Source organism: Nipponia nippon, unplaced genomic scaffold (assembly GCF_047370975.1).
Source record: "Nipponia nippon isolate SJK-2023a ecotype South Korea unplaced genomic scaffold, ASM4737097v1 scaffold_7, whole genome shotgun sequence".
Lineage (NCBI taxonomy): Eukaryota > Metazoa > Chordata > Aves > Pelecaniformes > Threskiornithidae > Nipponia > Nipponia nippon.
This window is the reverse complement of record NW_028262391.1, coordinates 52,055,424-52,071,742: the sequence shown is the minus strand read 5'-3', so window position 1 is coordinate 52,071,742 and position 16,319 is coordinate 52,055,424. Positions and strand designations below refer to the sequence as shown.

The window sequence follows — 16,319 nt, the reverse complement described above, 5'->3', positions numbered from 1 at the left end:
CCAGCCGTGGCCTCCAGGCACTTCCGTGAGAGCACTAAATAACGCTTTTAATAATATCGAGATCATCCAAAGAGCCTTCACAGGAAGTTTTAGCACTCCATCTCCAAAGCAGTTTCCCCCTCTAATATCTAACTTGTACAGTACTGGAGTTCCCTGAAAGCATCTCACTGAGATGCAGTCTCACAGATGAAAGACAGTTTTCTTCTTAAGCTTCTAACACTCACATGGAAAGCCCTTTTTTTGGCTAAAAACCTTCGAGCTTATTCTTAGCTCATAAGGGATTCAGATATGTGGAAAGTCTGGAGAAAGCTGGACAAGCCTGTACCAGAAGCAGATCAAAGCCAGAGCCATCTCCCCAGACCCCCTGCCCACTGCCTCCATCACTCCTCCCCCTGCCCCCACCCTCCACCCAAACAAAACGGATTTTTAATCACCCCTGGACTACACAAATTTGCATCTCGTTTTGCTCATCTCTAATTTTGCAGGCTCCATTTGGCTATAGCTTAACTGCTTTCTGAGCAAATTAGGTACAATAGAAGTTCTCTTCACACTTTTTTTAAGCTATTCCTGCCCACCTCAGCCAAGCCGTCGTGGTGGTTCCGACCGTGGCCATACTTAGGCTTCTGCACCCACCGCAAATACACAAGGATTAATTCATCACATGGCCTGTGGTCCTCCCCTCCATCCCCGAGGGGAACATTTTCTTCCCTGCACCTCTTTATGGGCCACAGCCTTGGGTCATCTTTCCAACAGGAGCTGCCAGACGAGCTCCACTCCTTGGTATTACAGCAGGGTAACAGCACGCACACACGTGTTCACAGCCACACGCGTGTGTTTGCCCTGCACAAACATCTAATGTATGTCACCCTAGCACACACAAGAGCAGAGCCATCACAAACTGGGCTCGTGCACGCACACAACCCTGGTGCTTATTGAATAAGCATATGCACTTCACAGTGAAAAAATCAGCCCTTGGAAATTCCTCGCTGCAGGGAATTCAGCTGGACACGGAGATCCTTCTCTGACATGAAATATTCTGCGAGCCCGACGCTCAGCGCTCCCGCGGACAGGATGCGGTAAGTACATCTTCCCTCTCTCCTCCGAGTACCTGGCTGCCTGTTCTGGCATTCACTGCAACACCTTTATTACCCCAACGTCCTCTCCCAGACGGCAGCGCTTCCTCGTGTCGCAGCTCAGACCGCAGGACGTTAACATGACGGAATCGCTTGCAAAGGTCAACGCGATTATTTGATGCTCTCAAAACGTCTGGATTCCTTCAGGATTTCCCTTGCTTTTTCTCTCGCTACAAAAAAAAAAAGAGGGTGGAATGAAGGAAGGGGGGGAAAGCCAGCCCCAGCTCCAGGTGCAGCCCACCCCAAACCCTTCCCAGCCAGCTGAGCTCCCCTATGGGCATCTGCTAAAACCCCTAATATAAGCAGGAGCGATCAGGTGGTCATGAGACATCGAACCGCTGTCAGGAAATTTCTCCACCGTGGTTTGAGGTTATGTCTTTCAATATTATTTTCCTCAATCTCCCTTTTCTTTTCTTGAAAATAATCAGTTTGCTCAGATTCTTGCGGTGAAAAGCTTCCAGTAAGTTCCAGCGTGGAATCTAGGCAGAGGGACAGATTATCTACTTGCAGTAGGACACCTCACTTAGAGCAGCCTAATAACATAAAAATGATATATTTTAAGTCCTGCTCCCTCAATAATACCTTTTAATGTACTCAACTTATTTTAACATTATAAATAAAAGTGCTGGCACACACTGAGGTTTCTTTTGGAAGGGGGGAGCGGTGTGCTCTCCAGCTCCTTAGCCTCTCCGAGGTTTGGTTGCCAACCTCAGAGCTGGAACTCCAAGTTACTTTAATAAGCAAAATATTCCATTTTCCATGTATTGTTGCTCTTCGGAGTGGATCGAGTTCTTGGGAGCGACGATGAAAAGCTGCAGATTTCTTCAGAGCAAAACTCAAACCTCATCAAAACCATATTACGGACCGGTACGATGGGGCTCTGACCATCACCTGGACAGTCAGCTTCACACTTCTCCAGGAGAAGAGGACTGGCTCTGACTTGCTCTGCTCATGTCTCATCTCCATCAGCTCCCAGGTCCCTCCTGCTGCTGAAGGTTCGGTCACTCTTACCATGCTAGTCTCTGTGCAACAGAAGCCAAAAGATTATTTCAAGCCCACATCCCTCTGCTGCTCCGAGTCCCAAAAGTCTGGAAAACTGCAAACCCAAACCCAACGCTTGGTACTTTGAGATCATCATTTAATGTGGGAGGTTGGAAATAGCCCTGAAAAGATATTATCAGTGGTGTTTTCCATAGTTTCATGAACAAAACTTTCTCTACTTTTTGTTTTCACTAATTCCAGCGTAAATTGGAAGCACCAGGGGATTTTTCCACATGTACTAACACATTGCCTGCATCCCCTTGGATGCGGGTCTGTTACCGTAGGGATGGGCTCATGTGTTGCTGACAGTACTAAGCACCTCGTTCTCCAGGAAAGAAGGGCTGAAAGCCTTTTGCTGGGGAAAAAAAGAGACAAGAAACTTGGCAACTTTGAGCTGATTGGAGGGGGAACGAGGCAGTATCACCAGTACCCGTATTCACAGATGGCCGAGAATACAAATACCTACTTATAACGTGGCCCCAGAGGTACCAGAAACTCCCTATTGCCTTCAGGCCTTCTGGAGGCAGGTTGGCTTCCTGGATAAATGGGTTTGTTGCTTCCAATGACTTCATCACGAAGAAGGGTGGCCACTGGGCTCGGGGGGATTGCTGGCAGCCGCGCAGAGCCGCTCTCCAATATTCCCTGGCTCAATCACCTCCCCAAGCACCATTATCTCCAGTCGTGCACAGAGCTCATCTCGCCGCTCCATGTAGATTCCCCAGGCACCGGCTTCCATACGATAGGTTTTTCTTTTGCCAAAAAACACTGAACAACATTGACCTCCACGTTCTGGCATCACCGCTTCTCATGGAACACGCATCTGCTTTCACATCCAACTAGGATAACTGAGGTTGTTTTTGTTGTAATTCTGATACAGCTGCATGACTGAAGAGTCATAGATGGAGCTGTTATGGAGTAATTGACCTGGTCCACTGCTCCCCAGAACGATGATCGCAAGCAGACCAGCTGAAGAGTGGGTGTGGAACTGGCAGAGCTAAACCAAGGGGTCCCCACCCCATCAACTTCTTTCCCCAAGGGTCTCACGTTAATAAAAAAGGGTGTGTCGACATTACGCCAAGAAACCAGAGCGGGATTTCAGTTGCATAAAGCGGGCGAGCTGCTCTCATCCCTGCAAGGGCTCGGGGCCTGATCCCAACAAGGGCGATGGAAAGATGCCATGGGACGAAGCTCTTCCAGTATCCACACAGCAACACCATTTCAAACAAGCCCATTCAGGTACGTCCACCCACACCATACCTTATCGTGCTTCTACTCTTGCTTTCTCCAACTAGGCTGGGCACCCGAAGGAGTCCTACAGCATTCAGACTCCGAGGCCCTGGATGCTGAGACATATACAGCATACCCACCACTGAGGGAGTTGAGTTCATGATCAGCATTCCTTGGTGTAACCATAATACAAAAGCTACTCATAATTTGTAGCGTCCACCCCTGGAGCTAAAAACAGAGACTTTTGGAACAGACTCAGTGCAGCCGTCTGAACGGGTGCAGCTGCAAACCCTTGTAAACTTCCCCATCGGCGCCGGTGACAGCCAGCTGCGGGCTGCTCTGCTGAAGCTAGATCCAAGCAGAAGTCCAGCACTGCAGAGAAGGTAAGGTCCCTCTCAGAAGACGTTCAGATTCTGAACCATGGTTTTATTCCAGATCAAGAAAAAACAAAACTGAAAATCTTGAGCTTTCTGAAAAGAAACAACAAAGTCTGGGCTGGGGAGGGAGGAAACTTAAAAAAAAAATCTTCATTTCAGGTTAACTGAAATGTTCCGTTTCACTTTACACCCCGTGTACATGCTTGCACATATAAGAGTTGGGTATGTTCTCTTAATTAAGACTAAAATAAAGGTAGCATACCATTATAACGTTCCGAATCACTTTTGCAACACGTAACATTTTATTCTGAAAATATCTCTCAAATCAAGAAGTTTCTCCTCATTTTTAGGCCCCTCTTCCCCCACAGCCACACACACAAAGCAGATTCAGCTCCCACTTCACACTGAGGGTGAGTTACAACTGCTATATCTCAGCCAGCCCTCCCTGCGCACAAATACATCCTGATCCTATCAGTCCTTGCAAAACTTCTGGAATGGCTTTTGTTTATAAAGGCAAGACCTACAGCAGGACACTCAAAATATTTCATATCATGCTATGCTACAGCGCCTTCTTGACTGGCATGTTCAAAAACACTTGGAATAGATATGACCAGGATCAGAGCTCCCAAGCCTTCTCCTGTTGTTGGGAATTCACATGCAAAGCCAGTAGTGATAAGAAAAGGAAGGCAGGGCGGTGAAAAGAAGATATTCTCATGAAAGGCATTGGCATTGTCCAGAAACAAGAAAACCTCCCTATGGGAACTATATCCCGTTTCATATGTATATCCGAATTTAACACTTCACTGCAACCTCTTTGCGGAATCACCGCGCTCTGCGACAGAATAACCACTAATATCAAAGGCTAACCCCAAGCGCGCTGGGAAAAACACATCACCAGAACTTCTCCCAAATTCTGCTCTTCATTCGTCCCCACAGGCAAAACTGAATATGCTTTGATCACGCAAGCACCTTCCCTGACAAAAACACGAGGAGGAAAATGCCCGTGGCTGCATTTCATCAACAGCAGTTTTACAATTGGTTTTACAATATTCCCTCCTGTAGGACCTTTCTTATGTTTATGCTACTCTTATCAGCCAAGAATCTCCCACGTCAACTTCGCAGCACAAAATTGTCTGCTATTTTCATGCTCAGCCTGACAAGTGGTTGTCCTATCAAAGCTGCTTGCAGTGCTTCTAGCATCTCCACCTCTCAAAAATAAAGGCAACTGTGTCCAAACCCGCTGAGCAGAGGAGGCATGGGGCTAGCGGGCTACCTACCAGTCAGCTGTGTTGCAAGGAAAGATGATGAAAGTCAACAAGTCATGCTAGTACCTCGGAGTTACCCGTCTCACAAGCATGCTTCTGCTGTTTTGATAAAACAGCCTGCACTACACGTGCTAAGAAACAACTCTGTGATGTCCATTAGTGCCTCGCATAACCACAAACTCCCAAACTTTACAGGAATCCAGAGTAATTAAGAGTCAAGCTTGTGCCAGCTCATTAAACAGAAAACACCAAGACAACAGAGCAAAACTCAAGTAATCTCGGTTCACTTCCTAGTTTTGCAGCAGATTTTCATGCTGTTCTACTTTCCCATCTGCTAAGACGAACGCAAGAACATCTCCTACCCCGAGCATGCAGAGGACCCTGAATGGAGCCCTTGCCTTAGCCCACTGTTACTCCTGTAATTCAAACAGTTACTAAGGTCAAGCACAAGCCTTGGGTATTCAGACTCCACCTATCACAAACCCCACTTTCCAACAAAATAAGCCACCTCTCCCCGCTAAGCACCACAAGCCAACTTCAGCTCGGATCCTTCTATATGGGAGACTCCTCCACCAGACCTACGGGCAACCCAGTAGGAGCAGCTCTCTGCCTACAGACTTCCATAACATCATATAAACAGGGTTGCTATGCCCTAGGAAAGTCACAGCAAGAATCAGACCATCCTATCGGCCCCAGCTCAGCCAAGCTTAAGCAATAGGCTGATGATATCTGCAAGTGACAGTGCCAATGTCACTGGGAGGTAAGCCCAGAATAGATGACTTTCTAAAAAATTAAACTGCATGGGCATGCAACCAGCTATTTGACACACATCTTTTGTTATTTATCCCCCGGCTGCCGCACAGTCTCTATAATCACCAGTAACATACCAATGTACAGGCACACACACATGCACTGTGCTTCTCAAAAAATAACTGCTGAAAAGCTGCCTTTGGGAAAACATCTGCCGCTACAGACTCCCATCCACTATCACACCATGCTCCAAAACTCCAGGCTCAGTAAAACAGACAAGTGGACCTCCAGAATAAGGAGGAAGTCTACACACATAACCCACAGCAGTATCTAAATTAGGAACCCAGTTGCTCCTAGCAATCTTCTGTAACTCTTTTTCATAGGTATTTAACAAAAATAAATCCAGATCTTAGTTGGGCTGAAATGAAGATTTGGAGATGCCCATCCCTCCTCATTGACTACAGAGGGTCTAAAGCTAAATGGGATGGAGCGAGGTTTTGTTATCCTGGACAGGGAACAGTCATCCGCAGAGCTTGCACACGCCAAACTCTGCCCTGCACAGCCATGTATAATTTTTCTGCAGAAACACATCCCCAAAGCAGGCTGATAAGCAGGTTCCTCTTATCCAGGAGCATAACTGAAAGGGCAAGGGCAGACCTGGGACTTCAGATCTTCAGGAAGCGAACAGAAAGAAAGGACTTTACAACCAAGCAGCCCTTCCTCAGCTCTCCTTCCTTGCCACCACGGCGGCAAAGGCACCTAGCACAAGGCACACATAGCTGGACGAGCTCAGAGCAAACTGGAGGCAGCAGGTTGCATTAGCACAGAACTCTGTAGCAGCTAATTAGCTCTGTTAATTAGCACAGCTGATACAGCCAGACTGCTTCTGGTACCCAGGTAGATCATTGACCTGCCTTTTATCCTTGCATAGCACTGCAGGCACCTCTCAGGTGACAGCAAACGGGAGATAAGAAAGGAAAATTGTGAGACAAATCTACAGTTCCTCTCCCTACTTTCCTCCCTCAACAACTTCCCCAAGAATTTAAATTCCAGATCAGGCTCAGAGGACAAGACCTTACTCAACTTCATGATCATAAAACACAACTTTAATCCTTGAGTCAGGCGCTGAGCCTTAGGCAGTGTAACAGCTTTGCCTGAAACAAAACTTCTGGGGAAAAATCCCCCGGTATTAACTTAGCAGAGATATGGGACAAACTTCCATTTTTTTTCCCCACAAGCATTTTTACTACAAATCTTGGATCCTGAGAAGCTCAAATCAAAATTGCAGGTGAGCTAACTAACTAAAGCTAACTAACTCAAAAGTCTTCCTTTGAAGAGGTAACAGTGGATGTCAGCAAGTGGCAGTAGTGGTGGGTAAATGGTCTGCACTACATTCCTCCCTTCCTCTTTAGGCCAGAAAAGTGCCCAAGTTCAGGATCGGACAGCACGGCCCTGGCTCCAAGTCAGTTTTAATCAAATGAGCTTCCAGGCTGGCAGAAAGTAAGTCATGAACAAACTAGGCTAAACCTAATTACAAAAGTGAGGAAAAAGGCATATAAAGTATAACAACTGAAGAACCACAATTCAACAGCCTACATTACAGGGAAAACAAACAAACAAAAAAATCAAACCAGTGGCCTCTGAGCCCAAAATTTGATGAATTTATGAACCATCAACATCGCAACAGGTTGGAAGCCCTGACTTCACAAGCAATCAGCACCAGACTTTCAGGGGAAATTAAACCCTCCCCAGAATGTGCCCCGGCTTGGAGATCAGCACCACCAGGGACCTCTTCCTTGGCTCAGCAGAAGAGTACGATAAGGAAAGATTTGCTCACGTGCACATTTTTGAGAGATCGCAGTGTGTTCAAACTTGGCTATACTTCGGCACTTAAATACACTCCAGACCTGGATGGCTCAAAGGGACAGCATTGTTTGAAATCTCCAGACCTCCAGGAAATAAATGGAAAACTTTTAGAGTTAGCATGCAACAGGGGTCAAGGGCAGAGCATGTGTACAGTGTGCGAGCGTCGAGATGGACGTTTAAGAACACAGATCTGTGCATTGAAGTTGGAAGGGTCGTGGCCTGTCTAGTCACTGGGGGACCATCTCCTCCACCCCCATCACATAGCAGGGAGGGAAATAGGGGGACCGCGATCTCCCACATGCGGGCCAGGAAAACCAAAGTCATACATTTGCCCTTTCCAATGCAAGATGATGGACGCGAAGCGATGCGTGAAGCCAGCACGGGATACATCCCGCCTTGCAGGGAAGGGGAAAGGGGAAAGTTGACTGACTCAGAAACGCGCAGCCTGCTCTGCCATCTGCTCCTGGAACGGTACGATTGTATGCCGGCCATCCACAGGGCTTGTGGAAAAGTCACAGTCTGGTGCCAGTCCTCACTGGTTGGAGTTTCTCGGGACTATATTTAGTCCTTTTGGGGAGGAAAGGGACGTTATTGGTTGTTACTAGTACAAAAACATGTGATTCAATCAGCAACAGCATTTGATTCCACTGGACCACAGTATCATGTGAGTCCTTATAACAGCCATGGTTCCCTGTTTCTAAACTCCCAAGTATTTTGGAGCATTAATTTTCTTATTTATTGCATGCTACACAACACATTGAACAAAGAGAGACTTGCTGCATGCTGCAATTTAGACCCACCGTGTCCCATCCAGAGCAGAGCAAAACAGCTTGGGATTGGGAAACAGAATCTGCTACACAACGTGATTTAACCCATAAATCTATGATTTCACTGGCACAGCTGCTATTTTGTAATATCAGACTAGACATCAAGAAGGAAAGAGTTTGCTGGCACTGCGAAAGCCTATCATGTGGCTCAGCTAATTAAAAACTGACCTAGTCCATGATCATTAAATGTTGTAATCACATGCCTGCAAGTGATTAGATGTAGAAACAGACACCCCCCCCTCCTTGCTCCCATAGATCAGCAGCAGAATAAGTCTAACTCGAGGGCCTTGATGCTCAATCCTTTTTATAAACACCAGGGCTTAGCTTTTGTCAGAGATGAGGACCCAGGAGTTTTGACCGTTCATCGTTTCCTCTCGCTCCATGACCATGTTTTTGCCAGACGTGGAGGAGTCGGCATTGACTTCAGCCCCTCTGCTCTCAGAGACAAGACGCTGCTTCCCTATTTCACCAAATGCTTTGTACTTGGAACTGGATTGCATCCAGGGTGCTAAGGCTAATATATCTTAAGCAGTGCTAGAAAGGTGATTTAGGTGGAGGTGATACCATCAGCTATCGGAGGACAAATTCCAGCCTTGGCACTCAATCCTTGACAGGTACCTGAAGACAGAGAAATTGATTTTCAATTCTCTTGAAACTTTGCACTCCCTCTTACGTTAATCTCAGGAGTACGTACACTCAGCAGAATGGGAAAAGTTAATTAAGGGCAGATGGAAGATGATGGAAGTAGAAGAATGGATAAGAGGGGACAGATAAGAGGCAGCATGTCCCTTGGAGGATGGAGAGAGGAGGTTGCATCGAGAGCCCACGGCTTATGGGATTCTTCACCCCCAAAAGCCCCAAGTCCACCCTGCACTCAAAACCCTGGTTCACAGAAGAGATTGCAAAGGTAAAAACATCTTTTCCTGAAACTGCTAGGATATGCCAGAGAGTTACCATCTCTCTTGTACCTGCTTCACCTACACACAACCAGCATCTCTGCCTCCGTTCACCATGTAAAGAAGAAGAAACTCCTCAAGCCTGACAGTAAACAAGAAAAGCCAAACCACATATGCTCATGTATAAACCCCTTTGTTGGTCTTGATTCACTAGATTCCAATTGCCTTAGTACTTTTACTCCTAGGCATTTGGATATTTGTTTAGCTGTGGGGTTTTGGTGGGTTTTGGTTTTTTTGCCACCTCAGGGGCACCCTGGGGAACTCACGGTCACAGTGTGATTCTGCAAGGTACGCGACATCTTCTGACAATCCGGTTTGCCGATTTTTCAGTTTAACAGAGCATCTCTTTTGTTGCATATTCTCAGAAAGAACATTTAAGTCAACTTATCTCCTTGCTTTATACGCCTTCCAATGACTCTAAAATTCACTATGGGGAAACAGCTCCAAAACACTAAAATGCCAACCCTTTTCATTTCTCCTGCCTCTGAATTCCTTCTTATTTTGCTGCCTCTTTTATGAGATGAATTTACTAGAATGGAAGACAACATTTCAGGCACAGGCATTCAGCCGATTTATATAATGGCAAGATATTTTCCATGTGTTTTGTATGCCTCTTAACACTTCTGTTTGCTTTTTTTGACCACTGTTGTGTATGGTGCCAAAGGATACACTGAACAACCACAAAGAAGTTTAAGTACTTCTTCCCGATTAATATAATAAACTTAGAACAGAAAAATTGTAGAAGCAGCTCCAATTATTTCTTCTGCTGTGGCTTACTTGGCATTTGTCAGTAAAGAATTCATCTCTTATTAGCTTCTTTCAGCTTCCTCCTAGCACCCAACCAGCACTCGCTTCCAGCGCCACATCAAAGTTGAAAATAAGCCAACACCTAAACCAGACGGCCAAAAGGCTAGTGCATCATCTAGTCCTGCTGGTCTACTGATGGAGGCGGGACCAAGAAGGAAACGAATGGCCCAGTTAGAAGCATCGTAAAATAGCATATAGCGCACTTATCCAGGATTTGCTGGGTGTGAGAGAGGAAGGGGGTAAACACTATGGGAAGGAGACTCTGCATGCCCTCGGTACTTTTGCATTATCCGTTTTCTAGAAGTGAAGCCTTGGACTACAAGTCAGCATGTTCACCAGCAATATGTTGTGAATGTAGATCTACAAGAACCATTCTGAAATTGTCCCTTCCTCATAAGGAAGGGCTCAAGACCTTTCAAGTATTTCCATGAAATCAAAAACCTGACCGCTCCGGACCAGCTCATAAGGAGGCCATTTAATCAGCTAATGGAAATCCAGCTTCAAAACACATACAGGTGGGTCAACCTTTATAAAATCTGAGCACACGAGGAGAAAAGGTAGCGCTCAATCATTTATACAAAGAGGAGCATCGAGAAAGGTAGAAATTGTGTATTTGCATGCATGTTGAGCAACACAAGTAGATTTCTACAAATACAGACAGGACTGCCTTAACAAAGTCATGTTTTCCAATCTACAAGCTACATTACTGACAAGTTTCCTTCAATTTTAGCCAGAAGCCCACTGATTTCTTAACAAGTGTTGATTATTGTTTAGAATGAACATTTTAAAACCCTGGGATATGATGGTTTTGGTGGCCTCGTTTAGGATATTTGACTTGGGATGTACCACGTACGGCTCTTGCCTCTCTTGGTGTACTACGGAGAATAATGTCTTGGTCATCACATTTTCCCATGCCTGAAAATGGTAGAATAATCTCCACAGGTAAACACAACTGCCAAGACTGCTCCATCCAAACTAAGCTGCGTGGCTAGATCATTCTTAAATATACAGTTTAATATCACGCTTGTGTTTTTCCTCTCGAAAGCCTGTTAAAGGCTGCAGCTCGCATTTCAGTGCCAACGTGAATGACATTATTTCTTGGAAGGACACACGTACAGACTGGCATAAAGTCAATAATTAGCCCAGATCATAACCACTCTGTATGTCAAGATTTCAACATGTCACTCACTGGCAGTTTGCAAAACTCCCAGAGCTTCTACCGAAAGACGTGTCACCTTCACGCCAGGATGCTCCTTTCTGCCCCACTGTGCGCCAGTCACAAGTGGAAATACTGCATCTTGCAGCTGAGAAACATGGGTAGGGGGGTCACGTTTCCTACCTCCTTCTTGGGTTACTTCTCTTCAAGTCTCCCTGGACACGTTCCATCATTACTCTCTTGGCCATCCTTCCCTCTTTTTGCCCTATATCCAGCCTACAGTTCTTCCTTTTCCCCCCAACCCCCTGCAATCCTCTCTCCTGGCAAAAGAGCTTCCTCCTCTACACCTCCTCCAAATCAAAAGGAATTTTAGGTTTCTTCACCTGACTGGTCAGTCACATGTCTTCAAAGCTTGCCAGAAAGTCTCTTTCAAACCTCACCCAAGCAAAGCCTTTTTAATTGCTCTTCTGTGCTGTTTCCTTGCACCATGGGCTACATAACATAGAGATACCTTATTGTTCTTGCACACTTTTCCTTTTGACTATAAAACTGCAGTTCTTCCATCATTCATAAAGCAGAAAAGCACTTTAATCGAAAGGCCAACTCCCAGGAGGCTGCTGGATTTACTGAGCACTGACAGGACTCTCGGTGCTCTGCTAACACAGAAAAGAAAGAGGAGCTCCCTCTCTGAAATGCTCATGATCTAAACTAGAGATGACAGGATTATGGCTGCGTTAAGCAGTGATCTGGCTCTGCACAACCCCCAGAAGATGACATGTTCCCAACCCTTACAGCTCTCAGAGGCCAAATAGATGTACAGCATAAAACAAGCTCCGAAGGAAAGGTTTCTCAGATAATATTTTTTCTTAGGTATTTAGGCTGCAGTTCAGCATGTTATTTCAGCATAAAGACTAGTCTCACTGGACACAACAAGGTTAGTCCCATGCCTTAACCTAGGAATGTGCTTAGCTACACTGCTGAATTGTGACCTCTTGGATTTACATTGGGTCAAAACCCATGCTTGCAGCAGGGGAGACCAGTGAATCGGAGATACAGGATGAACCAAGATCCAACCTCCCAGCTGTGCTGGGCGTTTATTATCATTTTACACTGTAACATCTCATCACCATATGGTGTCATACAAGAACTGCACGCATACATCCGCCAGGCTCACTTTAAGGAGACCCAAATATGCAAACCAAGCAACCGATTTTCTTAAGCACTGTTTTTGCATAGAATAGAAGCAGCCAGCTCCAGAAGCTTTATTCAATCCAACTTATAGGCATTAAAGAGGTCCAAAGTTGTTATTACTTGATTATGCAGAGATTCCCTTGTGTTCAGTCCCGCTTCATTGCAAGGGTCAGCGCTCCGTAGACTGAGCATTAGATATAAACCAAATTAGCTTTACATGCAAGAGTGAAGATTGCATTACATGAGATTCAGCCCATCAAAAACAAGACAGACTTAAGAAGAAAGATTTATGCATCCTTTTCATACTCACTTAGCCTCTAACACCAGCAGCTACATACCAGTCCAATGACATTTCATAAGGCTTTTAACTCCAAATCCAGAACTATTACATACCCCAGTTGCACCCCAGTGCAGCAACTTAGACCACGCTCTCCATGCTGTGAAAGCAACGTAGCTTCCCGAAGATATGGCAATAAATGGCACTAGGAGCTGCTAATCCACTAAATAATTACTTATTTTGAAAAACCAAACGCGATACAGGTCCAGTGATGGGTCCAGTCCTTCAGTACCCCAGATAACCAGGTTGTGAATGGGGTTAAGTTTAACACAGCCTCCACGTTAAAATTGGCACTGGTTTGGGCCCTGGGGGCACCCAGTAAACAACACTAGAACCTCCCCCTATTGAATGAGGAAAATCCCCCGTTCCAGCCTACTTCCATTTGTTCCTGGCACAAGTCAGCGTTTCTTATTTTTAAGAACCCAGCCCTTGTTCGAGATATTTATCTAAATCAACTATGTACCCACACAAGACTAATGGAAACACCCCCAGACTCCATACTGCTGCTGGGCCCAAAAGGCAGGGACGAGGCATCCAGCGATCGCTGCAGAGCCTGGCACCTTCCCTAGCTAAGCTGTTCTCATGTTCTTCTAGCTCTGCAAATAGCAATGCTGTTGCACAACACACAAAATAAGTGTGCTTAGAGACTTTTATCTTAGAAAAGAATAAATGCTTTGCTTTCTGATAACATCAAAAATCTACAGAATGGGAAAACTCTAGGAAAAAACTAAATACTATAAAATCCTGGAAAATAATTAATAGATTTTTCTGTGCTTTCATAATAGCATTCACTTGGGTAACCATAAAAAGTGATTACTATGGTAATAAAAAAGGATGAATAATTTATTATAAATCACAGACAAACTGTTCCCTTCCAGAATTCTAACATGACTACATGCATATGAAAGTAATCTCTTAAATGTGTATGCTTGCTGTAGCCATTGGGCCAGAAAATGTCTGCCATTCTTTATAGTTTTGTTCTATTTCTTTTCCAAAGTTTTCCTAGGGAACTGAATTAAAATGGAAGTATAAACCCAATCATATTGGCACCCCACTGTGTCTGCAAGGTTGTTTAACCTATATCTTCCCATTTATGTAGCACAGGGCTCAGTTTTGTCATCTGCTGCATTTCAAAATACACAGAGCAAGTTGGGGGAATTGCACATTGACCTCCTCCCCAATACGAGCATCTTCTCAACAGACAAAAATTGATATCCAGCATCCACGTGCTTGCAAATTTTGCCTGCAACAGCAGCATCCATAATTGCAAGCATCTTTTTTGTATGGACTGACCAACACAGCGACTGTAAGCTGCTAAGAATCAGCAAATAAATCAGTTATTTGCAAGACACCGCCACACTGAAATCTGAGGGGGGGGGGGGAACTTTTCATCACCGAGAGCTGAATAAACTGTTAAAAGCTTTTACAGACCTCAGAGTTATTCAAAAAGAACACAAAGTCCTGCAGCTGCTTCACGCGAAGGGGCTGTTCTGGCCCAGTTACCCAGCCTTGCCATAGCCCGAATCTACCCTCTTTCATCAGTAGCAAGCGAAGTCCCAACTGTGGTCAGCTACCGTTCCAAGTCTCCATCTCCAACACATCAGCAGTTACTACATCTATATTTGCTAAACAGAGAGCCTTCCATTTTCAGGAGTTTTCTCTGAATTCAGGCACTGAGGAACCATACTCAACACCTTTATTTAACAAGAAAAATATGCTAAGTTCCCTAAGTCTAGTCAAACACTTCCGATGCATTTGTTTACACAAATACAATCTCTAAGCATCTCCTCTAACCCATGTCCCAAACTTCTACTTGATTCTGTCCCTGCTTTCCTTCAGAGATGGTCTTTTAAGAGATAGTCTTTTCTTTTAGGCCATACCAAGGTCCCACGAGAGGTCTACATAAGAAATTGTCATCTTCTGTTAAGCATCAGGTAGTCTCCACTCCTTTCACCGGAGAAGATGGGGCCTCTCTAACTTCTCAGCTACGCAATGCTGCCACATCTCAGCCCAAGCACATCAGTGCAAGGCATCTTTCGCACTGGGAAAGAGAGACCTTGGAAGTTCTTCAGGGGCTTCCTTATACAAAAATAAACATCAAAGGGGGGGAGGGAAAGCTATGTACTTGAAAGCAGGCTTTTCATGAGTCACTCAATGGACACAGGATCTCCATGACAAAGCACAAGAGAGAAGGGGGAAGAGAACAGAGTTGCTGCCCGTCAGGAGAACACGACAAGGACCAGCAATAAGCCAAGCCCTGAACAGGAGGTGCAATAACCCAGTGGTTACTGGTTTAGGGTGTGTGTTCCTCATTACCAAAGGCAGCCTCTCTCCATATCTGCCTACGGCAGCAGGCTCCACAGAAGCCCTGAGCTATCATAACACCAGGATTACCAATGAGTACAGACAAGAGAAAAATAAGTGAAGCCCCTTCCAAAACAAACAGCCATAATTCAGTATTTGAGTCTTCACAAGTTACCTATTGAAAATAGTAGAAGCTAGATCTTAATAAAGCGTAACTGCCTCGTTTGGATTTCACAGATGTTAAAAGTGTTCTCAATCTGGAATTAAGCTAGGCTAATCTAAACCATAAATATGAGCCATCATTTGGATTGTATCTGTAACCTTCTGGTTCAATTCACAGCTCATTTTTCTAGAGTTTAACAAGCGACAAATAAACCTTAAGAAAAACAATTTTGTTAGTGTCTAGCGTAATCTACTATTAAATAAGTCCTCACACAAACCATAATAAAATTGAATTTATTGTAGTTTGTAAAATGTGATTCCCCACCTTGATAATTAAAAAGATATTGTAATAAACGTCTTTAGTCCTCATGCGCTCACATTTGTTAAGATTTGATTTTTATCTGAGCAGAAGGAGTATAAGAACAAGGAACCACTGTTACAGCCTTTGCGTGCAAATGCAATGTTAGGGGAGACAATTTGGGCGTTACATCCATAACAGGCAGGAAATTTAGAGCTCGGAGCCCTCAGCAGCCACCTGCAAGCTTGCTGGACCAGCCCAGACCACCACGGACCACATCAGACCACCATGGACCAGTCCTGCGCTCAATGGCACAAGCCCAGCCTCCCAGCAAGGGCACTGGGGCATCGTTCAACTACACCGCTTCTGTCTGAAGATCTCTGCACCGCTTCCAACATACACAGAGCCTTGGTCTGAACAGTGGGATTAGTGCCGCTCGTCTGCTTTAGATTCAATGGCAAGCTCAGAGCAAAGGCTCTGGTTGTCAAGTAACAGGCAGAAGAATCAGAGGTGCAGTATTGGCCCTTTCAACCTGCATGGTTAGCTAATATCCAGGATCTTTTTGCCCGGTTTCCAAGAGAAAGAGTCAAGTAGCTTCCTGTTTAACTGAAAAATGTGCACA

General features: G+C 45.1%; 1 long non-coding RNA gene across 1 annotated transcript in view; it reads right to left on the bottom strand.

The window, feature by feature from the left end:
- Positions 1-549: 549 nt before the first annotated feature.
- LOC148051076 (uncharacterized) overlaps positions 550-16,319 on the bottom strand; it is a 32,464-nt gene continuing 16,694 nt past the window's right edge. The window contains exon 3 of the long non-coding RNA XR_015700609.1: positions 550-1,303. This is a non-coding gene — a long non-coding RNA (uncharacterized LOC148051076). The remainder of the gene's footprint in view (positions 1,304-16,319) is intronic.